The 21389-nt window shown below is 47.3% G+C and overlaps 1 protein-coding gene across 1 annotated transcript in view; it reads right to left on the bottom strand.

Annotated features, from left to right (window-relative positions):
* The window catches only part of LRRC9 (leucine rich repeat containing 9), a 469353-nt gene that overhangs the window by 349155 nt on the left and 98809 nt on the right, over nucleotides 1-21389 (bottom strand). The gene's annotated exons all lie outside the window — the stretch shown is intronic.

Genomic DNA, 21389 nt, shown 5'->3' with positions numbered 1-21389 from the left:
CCCCCGTCCACCAATCCTGCTCTCTCCCCTGCCCCTCCCCCCATGTCCAGCAACCCTCCTCTCTCCCCCCTGCCCTCCCCCTATGTCCAGCTACCCTCCTCGCCACCACTCTCTCCCCCCTCTGTGCTGGGCCCCCTGCACTGATATGAGAGTGCCTCTCACCTCCGTGTGAAAGTGCTGCAGGCAGCAGCAGATCACTCTGCTGCTGCCTGCAGCGCTTCCACACGGAGGTGAGAGGCGCTGTCATGTCAGTGCAGGGGGCCCGATATGGAGGGGGGCGGGAGCGGTGGCGACATTGGGGATGGGGGGGGGTGGAGGTTGGTGCGCTGGCAATGTTGCTTCATCTCCAGGCTCCAGCAGCAGCGTCCGTTTCCCTCTCTGTTCCGCCCTCTGATGTCATCACGTCTTGATGCGAGGGTGGGACAGAAAGGGAAGTCTCTACTGCGCATTTGCGGGTGAGTCGGTCACTTGTCATTTATATAGTTAGATATGCAGGGCTCAAGATAAATATGGATAAAAATGGGAATATCGTTATGCGAAGAGGAAGAGTCTGAGTTGAGGGACAGGTATGAGTTTAAATGGATGCCCCCAAAAATTCGATATCTAGGGATACAGATACCTGGGGACCTGGATAAGGTATTTCAACCTAATTATGGCCGTTTACAGGAGCAGATTAGAAATGACATGCGGAGATGGAAAAATAAGTGGCTGTCCTGGTGTGGGAGAATGTCGGTGATCAAAATGAATGTGCTGCCGTGCATATTCTTATTTCAAACACTGCCTGTAGTGGTCCCGAAACTGTTTATTAAGAGATTTACAGAGTTCTATAATGAACTTTATATGGGGAAATAAGAAACCGCGATTGGCACAGAGAGTATTGTGGGGTGAGGTGTGGAAGGGGGCGAGAGCGGTCCCAAATTTGGAGTGGTATTATTGGGGAGCCCAATTGAGGTTGATTTTAGACTGGGAGAGGGGAACAGAGAAACCCGCGGTTCAGGTGGAACAGTCATATTGGCCACAAAGAAGCTTCAGATAATAGGGAAAGGGCCTCAGGGGGAATATAGTCCATACTTTAGGCATTTACTAGAATTATGGGGGGACATGAGGAAACGTTTGGGGCAGAAGGATGGAGTATCATCAATGGCCTCCCTCCGGTGGGAACCTAAGTTTAGGGCGGGCAGGGAAAATGCTACCTTTGTAAGATGGGAGCAGAAGGGAGTGGTGAAATTTCGGGATGTGCTTCATGGGAGCGGGATGTGGAGTTTTGAGGAGGTGTGTACCCGGTACGGGATTCCTGCGGGTGAGGGATTTGCATACATGAAATTAAAACACTTTATAGACAAAGAGGGGTGGAGGAGAGGATACCCATGGGAAAGGGAAAGTTTAGAAAATTTGTGGATAATGTTGGGGATTGGCCGCTGTCGTGGACAGGATGCTGGGCTCGATGGACCCTTGGTCTTTTCCCAGTGTGACATTACTTATGTACTTATGAGAGTCCCAAAACCTATATCGGTGATATACCGGTTTCTTTCAAGGGGACGAGGATAAAAAATATTCATTTCAGGAAGCATGGGAAAGGGATCTGCAGTGCCAATTTACAGAGCAGGAATGGGAAGATATATGTGGGGAAGTACAGAAAGCCTCGGTTTGTGTGTTAATACAGGAAAATGCGTATAAAGTGCTAACGCAATGGTATTACACACCAGAGAGGTTGAAGAAGATGTATTCAGGAGCATCAGATGAGTGCTGGAGATGTAAAGCACAGAAAGGCACATTTCTTCATGTGTGGTGGACATGCCCGGGGGTGGTAGTATTTTGGCAGGCAATGATGAAAGGACTGGCCCGAACCATGGTAGTTTCTCTGGTGTACAGTCCACGGGAGTGCTTACTGGGAATGTATAATGAGCGAGAGCTATGAGAGGAGAGTAAATTGATGCGGTGGGGATTGGCAGCTACTAAGTGTCTTATTGTGCGCTGCTGGAAATCAGTGGATCCCCCAAATATAGGGGATTGGAGGGTTAAAGTGAGACTTTTGTGGCACATGGAGCGATTAACGGTATATAGGAGGGAGGGAGAGCTTAGACGTAAAAGGGGATGGACAAGACTTCAAAAAATGATTGAGAAACTTTAGAGGGGTTTGGGACACATTCCAGTGAAGGGGGACGGGAAGGGGGTGGGGAATGGAGGAGGGTATTGGGGGCAATGTTGATTCCACCACCTGTGTTAGGTAAGCAAATAGCTAAGCTGGGGATAACACAGGGGGGGAACATGGTTGGAGGGAATTGTTCAAAGGGAATAGTTTGGAATTAACAGGTTGTGATGATGTTTTGTAATACCAGTTACTTGGAAAGTCTGTATGTTGAGACAATGCAATGAGACGGAAACATAAGCTGTTGTATATTTAATGGTTTGATGGTTCTAAATGTAAAAAATACTCAAAAATCTAAAGTTAAAAAAAAAGCGAGGTGAAGGAAGCTATTAGAGCTAAAAGAAAATCCTTCAGAAAATTTATTTTGTATTTATTTCTTGCATTTGTATCCCACATTTTCCCACCTATTTGCAGGCTCAATGTGGCTTACACAGTGCTGTAGCGGCGGTCGCCGGTTCCTGTCTGAACAAATGTATAGTGTGCTCAAGTACAAGTTGTGATTGTGGTAGGGTATGGTTCACATTTGGTAAATGCATTGGGAAACATTAAGTGTGAAGAGGGAGATAGGGGTGAGTCTAAGTCTTGGTGTTGTGTGGCAGGCTTTCTGGTTCTTATGTTGGGTTGGTGGGGTATGCCTTTTGGAAGAGGTTCGTTTTTAGTTTTTTTCCTGAACTTTAGTTAGTCATATGTTGTTTTTACTGTTTTTGGTAGTGCGTTCCATAGTTGTGCACTTAAATAGGAGAAGCTGGATGCATATGTTGTTTTGTATTTGAGTCCTTTGTTGTTTGGGTAGTGGAAGTTAAGATATGTTCGAGCTGATCTTGTTGTGTTTCTGGTTTGGAGGTCAAAATGGAAGAAGGAACCGACTGAAAATAATAAGAAACAGCATAAGGAATGTCAAGTCAAATGCAAAGCGCTGATAAGGAAGGCTAAGAGGGACTTCGAAAAAAAGATTGCGTTAGAGGCCAAAACACATAGTAAAATTTTTTTTTAGGTATATTAAAAGCAGGAATCCAGCAAAAGAATCGGTTGGACCACTAGATGACCGAGGAGTAAAAGGGGCGATCAGGGAAGACAAAGCCGTAGCGGAGATATTAAATAAATTCTTTGCTTCGGTCTTCACCGAGGAAGATTTGGGTGGGATACTGGTGCCAGAAATCGTATTCGAAGCTGACGAGTCAGAGAAATTTAATGAATTCTCGGTAAACCTGGAGGATGTAATGGGGAAGTTCTACAAACTGAAGAGTAGCAAATCTCCTGGACCGGATGGCATTCATCCCAGAGTACTGATAGAACTGACAAATGAACTTTCGGAGTTATTGTTAGTAATATGTAATTTATCCTTAAAATCAAGCGTGGTACTGGAAGTCTGGAGGGTGGCCAATGTAACGCCGATTTTTAAAAAAGGTTCCAGAGGAGATTTGGGAAATTATAGACCGGTGAGTCTGATGTCGGTGCCAGGCAAAATGGTAGAGACTATTATAAAGAACAAAATTACAGAGCATATTCAAAAGCATGGATTAATGAGACAAAGTCAACATGGATTTAGTGAAGGGAAATCTTGCCTCACCCACCACTGTACTACATTTCTTTGAAGGGGTAAACAAACACGTGGATAAAGGTGAGCCGGTTGATATTGTGTATCTGGATTTTCAGAAGGTGTTTGACAAAGTACCTCATGAAAGACTCCAGAGGAAATTGGAGAGTGATTGGATAGGAGGTAGTGTTCTATTGTGGATTAAAAACTGGTTAAAAGATAGAAAACAGAGAGTAAGGATAAATGGTCAGAATTCGCAATGGAGAAGGGTAGTTAGTGGGGTTCCCCAGGGTTCTGTGCTGGGACCGTCGCTTTTTAACATATTTATAAATGACCTAGAGATGGGAGTAACTAGTGAGGTAATTAAATTTGCTGATGACACAAAGTTATGCAAAGTCTTTAAATCGCGGGAGGATTCTGAAAAATTACAAGAGGACTTTACGAGACTGGGAGACTGGGCGTATAAATGGCAGATGACGTTTAATGTGAGCAAGTGCAAAGTGATGCATATGGGAAAGAGGAACCTGAATTATAGCAACGTCATGCAAGGTTGCACGTTAGGAGTCACAGACCAAGAAAGGGATCTAGGTATCATCATTGATGATATGTTAAAACCTTCTGCTCAGTGTGCTGCTGTGGCTAAGAAAGCAAATAGAATGTTAGGTATTATTAGAAAAGGAAAGGAAAACAAAAATGAGGATGTTATAATGCCCTTGTATTGCACCATGGTGCGACCGCACCTCGAATATTGTGTTCTATTCTGGTCGCCGTATCTCAAAAAAGATATAGTGGAATTAGAAAAGGTGCAGAGAAGGGCGACGAAAATGATAAAGAGGATGGGACGACTTCCCTATGAGGACAGGCTAAAGCAGCTAGGGCTCCCCAGCATGGATAAAAGGCGGCTGAGGGGAGATATGATAGAGGTCTATAAAATAATGAGTGGAGTGAAACGGGTAGATGTGAAGCGTCGGTTTACGCTTTCCAAAAATACTAGGACTAGGGGGCATGCGATGAAGCTATAATGTAGTAAATTTAAAACGAATCAGAGAAATATTTTCTTCACTCAACGTGTAATTAAACTCTGGAATTTGTTGCCAGATAATGTGGTAAAGGCGGTTAGCTTAGCAGAGTTTAAAAAGGTTTGGACGGCTTCCTAAAGAAAAAGTCCATAGACCATTATTAAATGGACTTGGGGAAAATCCACTATTACTGGGATAAGCAGTATAGAATGTTTTGTACTTTTTTGGGATCTTGCCAGGTATTTGTGACCTGGATTGGTCACTGTTGGAAACAGGATGCTGGGCTTGATGGACCTTTGGTCTTTCCCAGTATGGCATGTACTTATGTACTAACTTTTAGAAATCATGCATCTAAGGAGAATGACAGATTTTGCAAGAAAAGAACGTACTGCTAACCTAAAACAGCTAAAAATCACCGACTTTAAAAAATAAGCAATTGTCTACATTTAGTTAGTTTTGAACTCAGACTTTATAATACTGTACAGTTCATTTTTTGCTTCGTTAACAGTTGTTGCAGAAATACTGTATATCATCGCTGTCAATACATACAGTACTGTAAATAGAAGTTTTCATAGGTCTGTGATGCTATTTTATTGTTGTTCTGGTTATAAGCACTCAATTTATACATGATTATATAACATTGCCTCCCAACCACTGCGTACTAACGGTGCTCCACTTGCACTCCTGTACATCATTATAGTATATTATAAACAGCTCTGCATTTGGAAAAACATTTCGTAAAATACTGGGAGAATTGTGAATATCCTGACCTGGACACCTCAATTCACACTTCAATGTTCTATGTGAAGTGGGCCTTCACATGTCTCATACTCCTCTGGTTTCTAGAAAGATTCTTCCAGAAGGAATTATGGTTTTAAATGGTGCAGGCTTTTTGGTGTGATGAGAAAGTCCTAGATCTGTTCTCCTGTTGCACATAAAAAGTGCTTGAATTATCTTCTCTATCTTAATTTGATATAAAGACTAACTTCATTAGTGTTCACCTCAATGCAAGTGGCACTCAATCATGAACATAGTTACATAGTAGATGATGGCAGAGAAAGACCTGTATGGTCCATCCAGTCTGCGCAACAAGATAAACTCATATGTGCTACTTTATATGTACACCTGACCTTGATTTATATCTGCCATTTTCAGGGCACAGACCATAGCAGTCTGCCCAGCACTAGCCCCGCCTCCTAACCACCGGTGATGCCACCCAATCTCTGCTAAGCTTCTGAGGATCCATTCCTTCTGAACAGGATTCCTTTATGTTTATCCCACACATTTTTGAATTCCGTTACCGTTTTCATCGTTTACACGAAGAAAGTAAACCCACCCCTTAGTTGTCCTATTTATGAGGCTTGCTTCATTTGAATTCTCCCAGCAAGCTACCCACTGTGTTATGGGACCTCAGTGTTGTTTTAACCCAGTTGATAAAAAGGTAAAATTAGTCCTTACCTGATAATTTTCTTTACATTAGTCCCAACAGATCAATCCAGAGACTTGTGGGTTATGTCCTTCTGCCAGCAGGTGGAGATAGAGAGAACAGGCCAAAGTACATAACTTCAAAAGTTCACCAGACCCATGATAAAGGGGTCGAAGTGGAGCATTTTCACACCTGCAGCATTGTGATTACAACGCTGAGTACCCTTTCCTCCTCAAACGTGTCCTTTCAATAGCCAAGCTGTAAGACCAAAGGAGAAGGGATCCTCCGTGTCCATGGGGCTCTGCATCAGGAGTCCGCGTTACCCAGACATGTGCAGAGGCTAGCTGACCAACAGCCGGATCAGATCTGTGTACCAAGGGTGCCTGGGCCTGTCCGGTGCCACTAGGATCACCCTGCCTGGGTACCTGGCGATGCACCCCACTATCTTGCCCAACATGGCCCATGGAGGAAACATGTAAAGGAGGGATGAAGACCAGCGTTGAAGAAGTGCATCGATCCCCTCTGAACTGAATTTCCTGCCCCTGCTAAAGAAGCGGAGTGCCTTCGCATTGCTCCTGTGAGCCATCAGATTGAGTGCCAGAAGTCCCCATCACTCCTTGATCTAGGCAAAGGTATCCTTTGAGAGCTTCCATTCCCCCGGATCAAACGTGGTCTGACTGAGAAAGTCCGCCTGTATGTTCAAGACACCCGCAATGTGGGCTGCTGAGAAAAGGGAAAGATGCTTCTCCGTCCAGAGGCAAAAGTAGAGAAGCTTACTTCAACAGCGGGGTGCTCTTGGTGCCCCTTTGCCTGTTGACATACGCAACTGCTGTCCCTGAAGAAGAGCAACAAACTCCTGGAGCACTAATCACGCGCAGCTCCAGTCGACTGATCAACCAGGATGCCTCCATTGGGAACCACAACCCCTGGGTCATACAACCAAGGTAATGAGCTCCTCAACCTGTCAGGCTTGCATCCACTGTGACTACAATCCATGCCATACTTGCCAGGGGCATTCCCTGGTGTAGCTTTCCGGAATCACTTACCAGTGCAGAGCAAACCTTGTTTGAGGAGACCAAGGAATCCGAATCTAGTAGTCCTCCGACGGGGGGACCAACTGCTGAGCAGGGAGAATTGGAGGGGCCTAATATGATTTCTGGCCCATGGAACCACGTCCAATGTGGCCGCCATGGACCCAAAACCTGCACATAATCCCATGATTTGTCCCTAATCTGACCCTGAAGTCTTGCTTTGCAAGCCTCCAGGAGGGACGCCATTCCCTCCTGAGTGTTAATTACCCATAGGTACTCCAACGATCGCGAGAGAGACAAGTAGCATTTCAGCAAATTGATCACCCAGCTGAGAGACAGTAGGAGGTGGAATATTCTGTCCTTTATCCACAAATGACACACAAATTAGCCAATCGTCCAGATAAGGAAGGACCTGAATCCCTTCCTTCTGTAGGAAAGCTGCGATGTCTACCATGACCTTGGAGGATGTCCGTGGTGCCGTGGCCAATCTGAATGGTATCAGTTGGAACTGAAAGTGCTGCCCCAAAATGGTGAAGCGAAGGAAAGGCTGATGAGGCCACCAAATGGGAATATGCAAATAAGCCTCCTTGAGATCAAGTGCAATTAAGAACTCCCCCTGCTAAACCGCTGCAATGACGGATCTCAAAACTGCAGCGCCTTCTTGACTAACTTGAGATTGAGAACGGGATGAAGAGATGCACCGTTATTGGGCACCGTGAAGTAAATGGAGTAATGGCCTAGTCCGCACTCCGACGGAGGCAATGGATGAATTACCCCCAGGCGTACCAGTTCAGCTACCGTTTCCTGGACTGCCAACACTGCTTTGCAGGGTGATTTCAAATAAAAATCCGCCAGAGGACATGCAAACTTGAGTTTGTAGCTGTCCCTGATAACTTTCAAGACCCATTCATCTGAAGTAACCCTAGCACATTCCCCTTGGAAATGGGACAGCAGCACCCCCCAATGACTGGTAGGGGATGGACCAGAGCCCCACCATTGTGAATCTCTCGTGGTGGACTGCCCTTGAGGGGTGGAGGCGGAGGCTGTCAGTCCCCCTGAAAGGACTGCAATTTCTGCTGAAAACGAGGTCTCTGAAATGCTCCAGAACAGCCAGGATGATAACGCTTCACACCTCTGTGAATCATGAGCAGGCCTGACCAGAACGGAAACCCGCTTTAGCCCTGTCCTCAGGAAGGAGCTGCTCCTTGGAGTCACCTAGGATCTTAACGATCAGCTCTAGGTCCTCCTCAAAAAGAAGCGTGCCCCAACAAGGCAAGCATGCTAGGCTCGACTTCGACACCACATCAGCTGCCCAAAGCCATCGGCGAACCATCACTGCCAGCAAAACCTCCTTAGTTGACGCTCTGAGGTCATACAGCAGATCAGATAAATATGCCAGGCCACACTCCAGAGCTGGTAAAAAACTGACTAGCTTGTTCGCTGAAGATGCTTTCTGGACACAAGACAGACAAGCTTGGGCCATATACAAATTGCACACGGATGCCTGCAGACATAATGCTGCCAACCTCAAAGGTCAACGAGGGAAGTTTCCAGTTTCCGGTCCTGAGGGTCTTTCAGTGCTGTGCCACCTTCCACCGGTAAGATGTAACATAGTAACATAGTAAATGACAGCAGATAAAGACCTGTACGGTCCATCCAGTCTGCCCAACAAGATACTTTATATGTATACCCGAGTTTGATTTGTCCTTGCCTTTCTCAGGGCACAGACCATAGAAGTCTGCCCAGCACTGTTCCTGTACTAAGTTCTGAAGCTAACGTCGAAGCCCCTTAAAATTTACACTCCAGCCCATTCCTATCTATTCAGTCACAATTAGGGCATAGACCATAGAAGTCTAGCCAACTCCCGTTTTGGCATTCCACATATCCACCACCTTCTCCGTGAAAAAATACTTCCTGACATTAGTCCTGAGTCTGGCCCCCTTCAACCTCAATTCATGTCCTCTAGTTCTACCGCCTTCCCGTCTCCAAAAAAGGTTCATTTGCAGATTAATACCTTTCAAATATTTGAACGTCTGTTTCATGTCACCCCTGTTTCTCCTTTCCTCTAAGGTATACATGTTGTAAGGAGTATGGTAAGGAGTCTGGAGAAAGAAAGGGATGGGGAGGAACCCCAGCTACCAAAAAGGGAAAGAAGACACGGTGGGGGTTCCGATCCTGCCCAAAAGGGGCATAAGAGTAGAACACTACAAGTCCCAGAAAGCCCCAGGAGAGCACCTGGTAAGGGGGAGAAATAGGGTGCACCTCCCCGAGGCTCCAAAAGAGGGCCAACCAAAAAGGGAGAAAGCTGAAGCTGTACCCTGGTGGAAAAGGTGGTGGTGGAAAAAAGGGGCGGAGAAAGAACAACCCCAGAACCCGGCTAATGAGGGAAAAGGGAATCAGCTGGAGGGGGGGAGGGGAGAGGAGAAAATGGACTGGGCTCCAGAGGAGAGGGGAGGAGAGGAGCCATAGGCAATGGAACAAGGAGAGCCAGAGGAAGTCCCTGAGGAACCGATGGAGCTGTTGGCTCTGACTCAGTCAGAGCAGGAGGTATAGGGGGCTGTCCGGGTCAAGCGGGAGGAGGTCAGGAGAAAAGGCTGACCAAGAGGGTGGGACCCAGAGGCTTTGAGCCCGCGCAAAGCCTTGCTACTTTTTGAGACTGTGTTTGGAAAGCCAGGCTACATTTAGGGCTGTGTTTGGAAAAGCCCTGCTGCAAGTGGAACTGTGTTTAAAAGCCTTGCTACTTTGTGATACTGGGTTTGAAAAGCCTGGCTACATTTAGGGCTGTGTTTGGAAAGGCCCTGCTGCAAGTGGAACTGTGTTTAAAGGCCTTGCTACTTTTTGAGACTGTGTTTGAAAGGCCAGGCTACATTTAGGGCTGTGTTTGGAAAAGCCCTGCTGCAAGTGGAACTGTGTTTAAAGGCCTTGCTACTTTATGAGACTGTGTTTGGAGAGCCAGGCTACATTTAGGGCTGTGTTTGGAAAGGCCCTGCTGCAAGTGGAACTGTGTTTAAAAGCCTTGCTACTTTGTGATACTGTGTTTGAAAAGCCTGGCTACATTTAGGGCGGTGTTTGGAAAAGCCCTGCTGCAAGTGGAACTGTGTTTAAAAGCCTTGCTACTTTTTGAGACTGTGTTTGGAAAGACAGGCTACATTTAGGGCTGTGTTTGGAAAAGCCCTGCTGCAAGTGGAACTGTGTTTAAAGGCCTTGCTACTTTTTGAGACTGTGTTTGAAAAGCCAGGTTACATTTAGGGCTGTGTTTGGAAAGGCCTTGCTGCAATTGGAACTGGGTGTAAAAGCCTTGCTGTAAATTGAAAGGTGCTGGAAACAGCCCGTCTCCCCAGGGAGCCGGGTTTTGAGTTGAAAGATCCCTAAGGAAGTAGGACAACAGAGGAAAAGGGCTCTGAGCTGAGGACCAGCAGGATCTTTTCTACAAATGGTGGCAGTGGTGGGATCTTTCTACAGGACCTGTCGCTAGAGAGGAGACGGGGATCAGACGGAGGGAGAAGCCCCTCGGGAGGGACAACGCGGAGAAAGGCGCAGACCCATCTGGGGTTCCGGTAAGCGGGCCGGACGTGGGAGGGGAGATAAAAAAGGGGTCAGGAAAAGAGTCCAACATAAAAAGGGGTAATCGCCCTTGGAGGAATTTTCTCTGTTGTTTTTTCCAGGTGGTGGTGCCGGCCTCGAGATGGACCCCAAGGAGATCTTCGGATGGATGATTCTGCAATTTCAAAAACAACAGGAGCTGACCGCCAAAATAGTCGAAGACTCCCTGACCGCCGCTCGCGATCAACAGCAACCCGTACTGCACATGCTGCAGGATTTTTTTCAGAGAGGAGCTACTACTCCCCGTGAGGAGGGAGCTGGAACTAATGGACAAGGGATCGGAGCAGGAGGAGCGGTAGGACCTGTATCCCTACATTCACTTAACTGGGGAAAATTGTCAGAACAAGATAATGTGGACGATTTTTTAACGGCATTTGAAAGGGTGGCTGGGGCGGCGGGGTGGCCAGGAGAGCAATGGGCTATGAGGTTAGTGCCTTCTTTGTCAGGAGAGGCATTGGCAGCCTTTATGGATTTATCTCCTGTAGATGCTGCCAATTATGCAAGACTGAAAGAGGCTATTAAAGACCGATATGGCCTCAGTACCCAAGCTTACAGACGCAAGTTTAGAGCCACAAAATGGGAAAAGGGTACCCCCCCTAGAGCCGTAGCAAATAAATTTATGGATTTAGTAAAAAAATGGCTGGAGCCCGAGCAACATAGCCTGCAAGAGGTATTGCAGGAGTTGGTGGTGGAGCAATTCCTTCAGGGGCTTCCCGAAGGAATTAGGGCTGAATTAATAAAGAGGGGATGTAAGACGGTGGAGGGGGTGACGGCTGGGTTGGAGTGCTACCTCGAGGCCCAGCAGTGGGGTACCCCAGGGCTGGAAGGAGGAAAAGCCCGGGTGGTAGAGAAAGAGGGGCCCCCCAAAGTTTCCCTCATCAAGCCAGAGACCCCGACTTGGGGTAGGAAGCCCGAGGTAGTTGCAGGCCCGAGTAAAAAGGCTGCCCCTTTTGGGAACAGGGTGTGTTTTAAGTGTGGTAGCGCTGGACATTTAAAAAAGGATTGCCAGTGGCGGGAGGGATGGATCTCGCGTCTGGAAAAAGGGGGTATGCCCCGGTACCTGACTCAGGTTAGGTAGAGGGGGTACCCATTACGGCAATGTTAGACTCAGGCGCAGATCAATCCATGATCTCTAGAGGGCTCTGGGAACAGATACGGAGGAGGAGACCCCCGGGGAGGGAGATCTATGAAGGAAAAGTATCCATACAATGTATTCATGGGGCTAAGACGCCTTATGCCCTCCACAGGGTCAACCTACAGGGACCCCTGGGGGACATAAAGCTTGCGGTGGCTATTCTGCCCAGATTACCCCAAGATATGATCTTAGGAAGGGATTGGCCCCAGTTTATGGAATGTATGGGAGAAAAAAAAGTGTTGGTTACCACCCGAGCTCAGTCTAGCCGTGAGGCAGATAGGGGCGGGGAGAACCTCGGGGGTGTTTTCCCCTTTTCAAGGCGAGGTCCTAGTGTAGGTGGGTCTGTGTAACAGGGTGCACAGGTGCTCAAGCACGAGGGTCTGTCTAGCAGGGTGCACAGGTGCTCATGGACGTGGGTCTGTCTGGCAGAGTGCACAGGTGCTCATGCACGTGTGTCTGTCTGGCAGGGTGCACAGGTGGTAAGGCTGGCCCATGATCATCCCCTGGGGGGGCATAAGGGCTCCCAAGCTACTCTAAACCAAATATTGGCCCGATTTTATTGGCCAGGGATTTATAAGGAGGTGGAAAGATACTGTAAATCCTGTCCCAACTGTCAAAAGGTATCAGACAGATTCCCTCCAAAAGCCCCTTTAATGCCGCTGCCTAGGGTAGACCAACCTGGGAGGAGAATGGCCATGGATATCGTGGGGCCGGTGACAAGGTCACAGAGAGGGTTCCTCTACGTGTTAGTGGTGATGGACATGGCCACCCGATATCCATGGGCCCTGCCCTTAAGGAATATTTCGGCGAGGAATATCGCTAGGGAGCTTATAAAAATTTTTTGCGAGGTAGGGTTTCCCCAAGAAGTATTGACCGACCGGGGGTCCAATTTTATGTCGCAGACCTTGAGGCAGGTATGGGAGGCCTTTGGAATAAAACATATACGCACGGCGGCTTACCATCCCCAAACCAATGGGATGGTGGAACGCTTTAACCGGACCTTAAAGGGTATGCTTAAAAAAGCCTTGGGGGCGGACAGGACCGGTTGGGACCAGCTTCTACCATTCGTGTTGTACGCCTACCGGGAAAAGGTGCAAGCCTCCTTAGGGGTTTCTCCTTTTGAATTAATGTTTGGGAGGCGCCCCAGGGGTATGTTAGATATAGTGCAGGAGCACTGGGTGCCCCCCGAAACAACCGATAAAACCGTGGTGGAGTATTTACAGGATCTAAGGGGCCGGTTAGACAGGATACAAGAATATGCCCAAGACCAACTAGAACATAGCCAAGAACAACAGAAGGGGTATTATGACAAAGGGACCCGGGGAAGGGAGTTTTCCCCAGGGGATAGGGTACTGATATTAATTTCGGAAGATCCACATAGGTTCTCCTCCCGGTGGAAAGGACCTTGGGTGGTAAGGAGGAGACTCGGTCCCCTCACCTATGAGGTGGCGAATGAGAGGGGTAGAGTACAAACATTTCACGTTAATCTAATGAAGCCCTGGGTAGCTAGGGTAGGGTATCAAACCTGTGAGGAAGAAAGGGGGGGCGAGGAGTTAGGGCCTCAAATAAGGGAGATTTTAAGCACGGCGAGCCCGGAGTTAATCCCCAGTTACCCCAGGAGAAAAGGAAGGAAATAGGAAGGCTCTTAGAGCGCTTTAAGGATGTGTTGACGGCCTGTCCGGGGAGTACCCACTTAGTAGAGCACGAGATAATCACCGAGCCGGGGAAGATCGTAAGGCAAAGGCCCTATAGACTCTCCCCGATGAAGAGGAGGGAAGTCATTACCCAAGTACAAGAAATGTTAGACTTTGGGGTAATTGAGGAGTCCCATAGTCCTTGGTCCAGCCCGGTAGTGTTAGTACCTAAGCCTGAAGGCGAATGGAGATTTTGTATTGATTTCAGGCAGCTTAATACGATCTCCCAAACGGATGCTTATCCTATGCCGTATATAGAAGAGCTAGTGGACCGGTTGGGGGCTGCCCAGTATTTGACTACTCTCGATTTAACAAAAGGGTACTGGCAAATCCCCCTGTCTCACGAGGCCCAAGCGAAGACCGCTTTTAGTACCCCCATGGGCTTATACCAATTTAAAAGGCTGCCTTTTGGCCTCAATTCAGCTGCAGCCAGCTGCCAACGCTTGCTTGACCAAGTCCTCAGACCACATCAGACCTATGCTGCAGCGTATATGGATGATGTGGTAATCCACAGTGAGGACTGGGACACTCATTTAAAGCAGGTAGGGGCAGTACTGCAAGCTTTACGGGAGGCGGGTCTTACCCTTAACCCTAAAAAGTGCTGCTTTGCCCAATAAAGGGTCAAGTACTTAGGTTATAACGTAGGCCGAGGAGAGGTGCGGCCTTTATTGAACAAAGTTCAAAGCATCCAGGAATTTCCCCGGCCCAGCCGGAAAAAACAGTTGAGGCGATTCCTAGGTATGGTGGGCTATTATTACAGGCGATTCATCCCTCACTTTTCCGAAATCGCTACCCCCTTAACAGATATGTTGAAGGGTAAGAACCCCGATCAGCTGAGATGGGGGGAGGAGGAGTTGCGGGCCCTAGAGCAGATGCAGAATGCCCTGTGCCAGGAACTGGTGTTGAAGGCAGTAGATTTCAGAAAACCTTTTATCTTGCAAACCGATGCTTCGGGTAGGGGGCTAGGGGCGGTGCTGTCTCAAGAACACGAAGAGGCAGAGCACCCTGTTCTGTATCTGAGCCGAAAACTCCTACCACATGAGACCCATTATTCCACCATAGAGAAGGAGTGTCTAGCCATAAGATGGGCGGTGCAGGAATGTACTGTCTATCTGGAAGGGCGACCCTTCAAGTTGGTGACGGATCATGCTCCACTGAAGTGGCTTAATTTAATGAAAAACAACAATGGAAGGCTGATGCGCTGGTATTTAGCCTTGCAACCCTTCCAGTACACAGTGGAGCATCGTCCGGGGAAGTGTCTGGCGAATGTGGATGCCCTATCCCGGGTAGGGGACGATACAGAGGAAAAGGGAAACGGGGGGGGGGGGGGGGAGTGAAAGCTTAAGGGGGGGGGGGGGTATGTAAGGAGTATGGTAAGGAGTCTGGAGAAAGAAAGGGGATGGGGAGGAACCCCAGCTACCAAAAAGGGAAAGAAGACACGGTGGGGGTTCCGATCCTGCCCAAAAGGGGGCATAAGAGTAGAACACTACAGTCCCAGAAAGCCCCAGGAGAGCACCTGGTAAGGGGGAGAAATAGGGTGCACCTCCCCGAGGCTCCAAAAGGGGGCCAACCAAAAGGGAGAAAGCTGAAGCTGTACCCTGGTGGAAAAGGTGGTGGTGGAAAAAAGAGGCGGAGAAAGAACAACCCCAGAACCCGGCTAATGAGGGAAAAGGGAATCAGCTGGAGGGGGGGAGGGGAGAGGAGAAAATGGACTGGGCTCCAGAGGAGAGGGGAGGAGAGGAGCCATAGGCAATGGAACAAGGAGAGCCAGAGGAAGTCCCTGAGGAACCGATGGAGCTGTTGGCTCTGACTCAGTCAGAGCAGGAGGTATAGGGGGCTGTCCGGGTCAAGCGGGAGGAGGTCAGGAGAAAAGGCTGACCAAGAGGGTGGGACCCGGAGGCTTTGAGCCCGCGCAAAGCCTTGCTACTTTTTGAGACTGTGTTTGGAAAGCCAGGCTACATTTAGGGCTGTGTTTGGAAAAGCCCTGCTGCAAGTGGAACTGTGTTTAAAAGCCTTGCTACTTTGTGATACTGGGTTTGAAAAGCCTGGCTACATTTAGGGCTGTGTTTGGAAAGGCCCTGCTACAAGTAGAACTGTGTTTAAAGGCCTTGCTACTTTTTGAGACTGTGTTTGAAAAGCCAGGCTACATTTAGGGCTGTGTTTGGAAAGGCCCTGCTGCAAGTGGAACTGTGTTTAAAAGCCTTGCTACTTTGTGATACTGTGTTTGAAAAGCCTGGCTACATTTAGGGCTGTGTTTGGAAAAGCCCTGCTGCAAGTGGAACTGTGTTTAAAGGCCTTGCTACTTTATGAGACTGTGTTTGGAGAGCCAGGCTACATTTAGGGCTGTGTTTGGAAAGGCCCTGCTGCAAGTGGAACTGTGTTTAAAAGCCTTGCTACTTTGTGATACTGTGTTTGAAAAGCCTGGCTACATTTAGGGCGGTGTTTGGAAAAGCCCTGCTGCAAGTGGAACTGTGTTTAAAAGCCTTGCTACTTTTTGAGACTGTGTTTGGAAAGACAGGCTACATTTAGGGCTGTGTTTGGAAAAGCCCTGCTGCAAGTGGAACTGTGTTTAAAAGGCCTTGCTACTTTTTGAGACTGTGTTTGAAAAGCCAGGTTACATTTAGGGCTGTGTTTGGAAAGGCCTTGCTGCAATTGGAACTGGGTGTAAAAGCCTTGCTGTAAATTGAAAGGTGCTGGAAACAGCCTGTCTCCCCAGGGAGCCGGGTTTTGAGTTGAAAGATCCCTAAGGAAGTAGGACAACAGAGGAAAAGGGCTCTGAGCTGAGGACCAGCAGGATCTTTTCTACAATGTTCAGGCCAGCAAGTCTCTCCTCGTACGGTTTGCAATGCAAATCCCATACCATTTTTGTAGCTTTTCTTTGCACCGCTTCCAGTCTATTTACATCTTTAGCAAGATAAGGCCTCCAATACTGAACACAATACTCCAAGTGGAGCCTCACCAACGACTTCTTCTGCTGGTTATGCCCCTCTCTACGCAGCCTAGCATCCTTCTGGCCACTACTGTCTCCTTGTCACATTGTTTCTTCACCTTTAGATCCTCAGACACCAACACCCCAAGGTCTCTCTCCTGAGTCGAGCTTACTAATCTCTCCCCTCCTATTCGGTTATCTTTCTTTTGGGTTTCTGCACCCCAAGTGCACCACTCTACACTTCTTGGCATTAAATTTTAACTAATCACTCAAGCTTTAAGGATCTGTTCATCAGATAATGAATTTAAAAGGTGTACCAGGATATTGAGTCACAAATTGATCCAGCGAGGATATCCTCATCTCTTAGTGAAGAAGGCAGCAAAAAGGGCATGGCACAATCTGAGGGAGTCGCTTACAATATAAAGCAGTTCAACAGCGGGAGGATATACTACTTTTTGTAATCAAGTATAATGCAAATACCACCAGGCTTAGTAGAGCTGTGAGGAGACACTTTGATCTATTGAGAACACATCCTACATTTGCGAAATCTAATATTTTGTTTTCCTACCAGAGAGGCTGTAATTTGGGTGATCTTTTGAGCCCTAATAATGTCTGGTCCCCAAGGAAAATACACACAGATGGGGGATCCCATAAGAAATGTGGCCACTGTTCAGTGTGTCACATCATGAAGGAAAGGAGCGTTTTTATTGATTCCACAACAGGAAAGAAATGCATTTTGAAATCCAATATGACCTGTGAATCAGTGGGGGTAGAGTACTTAATCAAATGCCCCTGTGACATACTGTATATTGGGCAGACTACAAGAAGTCTAAAAATAAGATTGATGGAGCATCGCTCCTGCCTCAAGCTTTTGAAGCGGGAGGCTCCGCTAGTGACTCACTGTGAGACCCAGCACCATCAGTTTGATAACTTATTCTGTACAGTATTGGAGCAATTAAAACCTTCCCAAAGGAGAGGGAATATGAGTCGTACGTTGCGTCAAGCAGAATCGAAGTGGATATTTTTTTTTCAACTCGACGGAAGCAGATGGACTGAACGTCAAGGTAGAGTGGTCGGCATTCTTTTGAAAAATGCTTTGAAAAGATTTTTGTTTTGCCTGGTTCTTTTGGGCTGAATGGGTGGTTGTAGGTCTTCCTCTTTTTTGATTCGTGCTACTGAGTGGGAGATGCGTAATCTACTTAAAAAATGATGTAGGTGTCTTCTTGTCAGTTACCTGCTCTGTTTTTCGATACAGCAGAAGAGACACAGGATTGTAATCCCAGATGTAGCGTTGAAACCCCGGGTTGAAGCTGGTGATATTTAGGACAGCAGAACACTGCAGCGATTGGACTGAAGATAAGTGATTTGTGGCTGTTTCACCAGGATTGATGTATTGAACTGATGTAAACTGTATGAATAGAACTGAAAGGAAATGATTTAAACTACATTCTGTGTTCTATAAAGTATATATATACGCTTGTCACTTTACCAGTTTAGTTGGGAGAGGTTTTCAATACATACCTCTTGATACACTAAGGAATACAATATGGAGTTTTTTTGAGCCAGATGATGGTGCGCCAGGCCCACGCCTTATAGTCTGTAGCTTTGGGCTGGCTGGGTGGCATTACTGACCTGGCTTTTTTTCTCCACTGTTTAGTGCAGGGTTGGGTGACAGTGGGAATAATTATTGATTTTTGTACGCGGCGTGTGTGAGGCTGTGTTTGGAGTTTTGATTAAATTTTAACTGCCAGACCCTCGACCATTCTTCTAAGGTTTGGAGATCCCTTCTCATCATTTCTAATCCCTCCACGGTATCCACTCTATTGGCTATTTTTGTGTCATCCGCAAAAAGGCACACCTTTCCTTCCAACCCTTCAGCAATATCTCCCACGAATATATTAAACAGAATAGGCCCCAGCATCGACCCCTGAGAAACTCCACTGCTCACCTTCCTTTCCTCCGAGCGGATTCCATTTACCACCACCCTCGGTCAACCAGTTTCTTATCCAGTTCACCACTTTCGGTCCTAAGTTCAAGCCTTTCAGCTTATTCACGAATCTGCTGTGGGGGACCATATCAAAGGCTTTGCTGAAGTCCAAGTAGATTACATCTAGCACACGTCTTTCATCCAGTTCTTTGGTCACCCAGTCAAAGAAGTCAATAAGATTTGTTTGGCAGGATTTTCCTTTGGTAAAGCCATGCTGCCTCGGGTCCTGTAACCCGTCGGCTTCTAGAAAGTTAACTATCCTTTCTTTCTGCAGCGACTCCATTATTTTTCCTACCGCCGACGTGAGACTTACCGGTCTGTAGTTTCCCACTTCTTCCCTGTCTCCACTTTTGTGAGGAGGGACCACATCCGCCTATCTCCAATCCCGCAGAACCTCTCCCGTCTCTAAAGATCTATTAAATAAATCTTTAAGAGGTCCCACCAGGACCTTCCTGAGCTCCCTCAGTATCCTGGGATGTATCCCATCCGGCCCCATAGCTTTGTCCACCTTCAGATTCTCAAGCTGTTTATAAACTCTTTCTTCTGTAAACGGTGCAGTATCCACTCCATTCCCAGACGTTCCCTCGGCAGCCGACTGAGGTCCTTCTCCAGGATTTTCATCCATGAACACAGAAGAGAAATAACTGTTTAGCTTGTTCGCTTTATCTTCATCACTCTCCACATAGCCATTCTCATTATCTTTCAGATGGTCTTTTCAGTGGCTGCTGTAACCAAAGAGTCCACTTCGGGCAGCCTCAAGGCCTCTAAGTCCCTGGCTGGAAGCAGGTAAAGTCTCGCCATAGTCCGGGCTACTTTGAGACTGGCATCCAGAAAATCCCATTGCGCTGAGATGAGGACTTTCATGGCCTCATAAATATGAAAGGTTTTTGTGGGCCTCTTGGTCCTCGACATAATAGAAGTGGCCGCCAGTGCGGCAGACCCCGACTCTGGGGAAGATATATTTAAGACTTTGAGCGCCCTGACAATAAGGGCTAGGAGCTCCTCCTTGCGGAAAAACCATGCCGCCATGGGGTCATCCCCCTCATCCGGTGCAAATCCCCCTCTTCCATAAGCCCTGAAAGGAGGTCTTCCTCCACGTCCAAAGGTTCACAGCCCTCAGATAAATCCTGGAGAGCTTTAACACGTGGGTGCTTAGGCCGCAGAGCCTGAGAACTGCTTAGGGGCTCCTGAGAGGATGGCCCTAAAGGTGAGAGTTGAGGGTCCTCTGCTCGTTTAAGCAAGAAGGCTTTGTGCATCAATAGCACAAATTCAGGGGAAAATGGTGCAGTCTCTGATTCTGGAGCTCCTGCTGCTTTCTCCGACTCTCTCAGCACTGGGACCGCATGCTGTTTGCTTGTCTGCCCTGCAGCTGCGGATGAGCTGGCACATGGTAAGGAAGAAAAAATAGCGCCCACAGGCGCGCATCCCGAGAGGAGGTCTGGGTTTCCCACCAAAACGGTTTCTGGTGCCTCTGTAGTATCGGTCAGTGCTGAAGACCCCGCTAATGCTGCTAGCTATGGCCCCTACATGCCTAGGCGCACACACACGTCACATGCCCCAGACACTACTCTATGGTTCCCACACTGGGAGCAGTGTTTCACTGATTCAAAGGGTGTTGTCATACTGAACCCTCCAAGAGATGACCCCCCCCCCCCCCCCCGATCGCTGTTTCCAGGTACAGCCCAGCGCTCCCTCACCTGTCCGCCTGAAAATATTAATATTTAAAATGTTCACCAGCTGCTGCTTTCTTCAAAGGCTGAAGAAGGCAGGAGAGAAACTGAAGCTAGGTACAGTCAGAAGCACAAACACACAGAGGGGTCGACAGGGGTAGGAGAGAGAGGGACCTGGAATCACCAGGTGTACCTCAGAATCCTACACAGGAAACCTCAACCTCAAAATAGGCTCTGACTGGGGGAACGAGACAGGAGCCAAATCAATGCAGAGCTGCACAGTTACGACCATCCACTTGCTAGATAGAGAGAATACTGCTATGATGGCAGCTGCACAGGGTCACATATACTAAACCTCTGAAGTTCTCTCTATCTCCGCCTGCTGGCAGAGGGACATAACCCACAAGTCTCTGGATTAATCTGTGGGACGCTATGGAAACTTCTTTTAGGTTATTAGACTTGTGATTTAAAGTACCTAACCTGGAGGATCACATTTTTCGTGGCTGTGACATCAGCACATATTCAGTGAATTCAATGTCATTATGACTTATCCACCCCTCCAGAAAGTTTTTTCATAATGAGATAATTCTGCACACACATCTGAAATTCTTGCCTAATGTAATTTTGGATTTTTATCTCTACCAGGTCTGAACAACAGGCCTAAATTAAACAGAAAATTCCAGCCTGGTGACCTCACTACCAAGATATTCAATGCCCATGAATATATATAAAATGGTGCTGAATATCCATATTAAGCTAAATGCTGCTGGCACCAATGTTTAACTTAAGCCAGTGATCACACCAGCTCAAATCCACTCCTTTGAGGCTTAGAATCCAACTGTACTCCCCATAGGGACCCATTTTTTAAATTTTTTCCAGATTGCCTCCATAAAACATATTTTGCTCAATAGAATTGTTTTTTTTTTTTTGTTTTAAGGACTACTTATAGCTAGGCATTCTCATGTGTCAAGCCTGCTAAACAGTTCTCCTCTCAAGTGTGGGAACTAGACAGTTCTCTTTTCACTGACTGCAAGCTTATTTTTTAAATTCATTTGCTATGTCCACTATGGCAAAGAACTTGTTAGCTAAATCAAATTCAATTTGTGAAAAAAGGGAATGGGGTACCAAGGAGATTTTGACACAAATAATGAAAACAAGAAAAAAAAACCCTTCTAAATAGCTTAGTTCACAATCATTGCAGGAACAGGA

This window comes from Microcaecilia unicolor, chromosome 9, assembly GCF_901765095.1.
Source record: "Microcaecilia unicolor chromosome 9, aMicUni1.1, whole genome shotgun sequence".
Lineage (NCBI taxonomy): Eukaryota > Metazoa > Chordata > Amphibia > Gymnophiona > Siphonopidae > Microcaecilia > Microcaecilia unicolor.
This window is presented reverse-complemented; position numbering and strand designations above follow the sequence as displayed.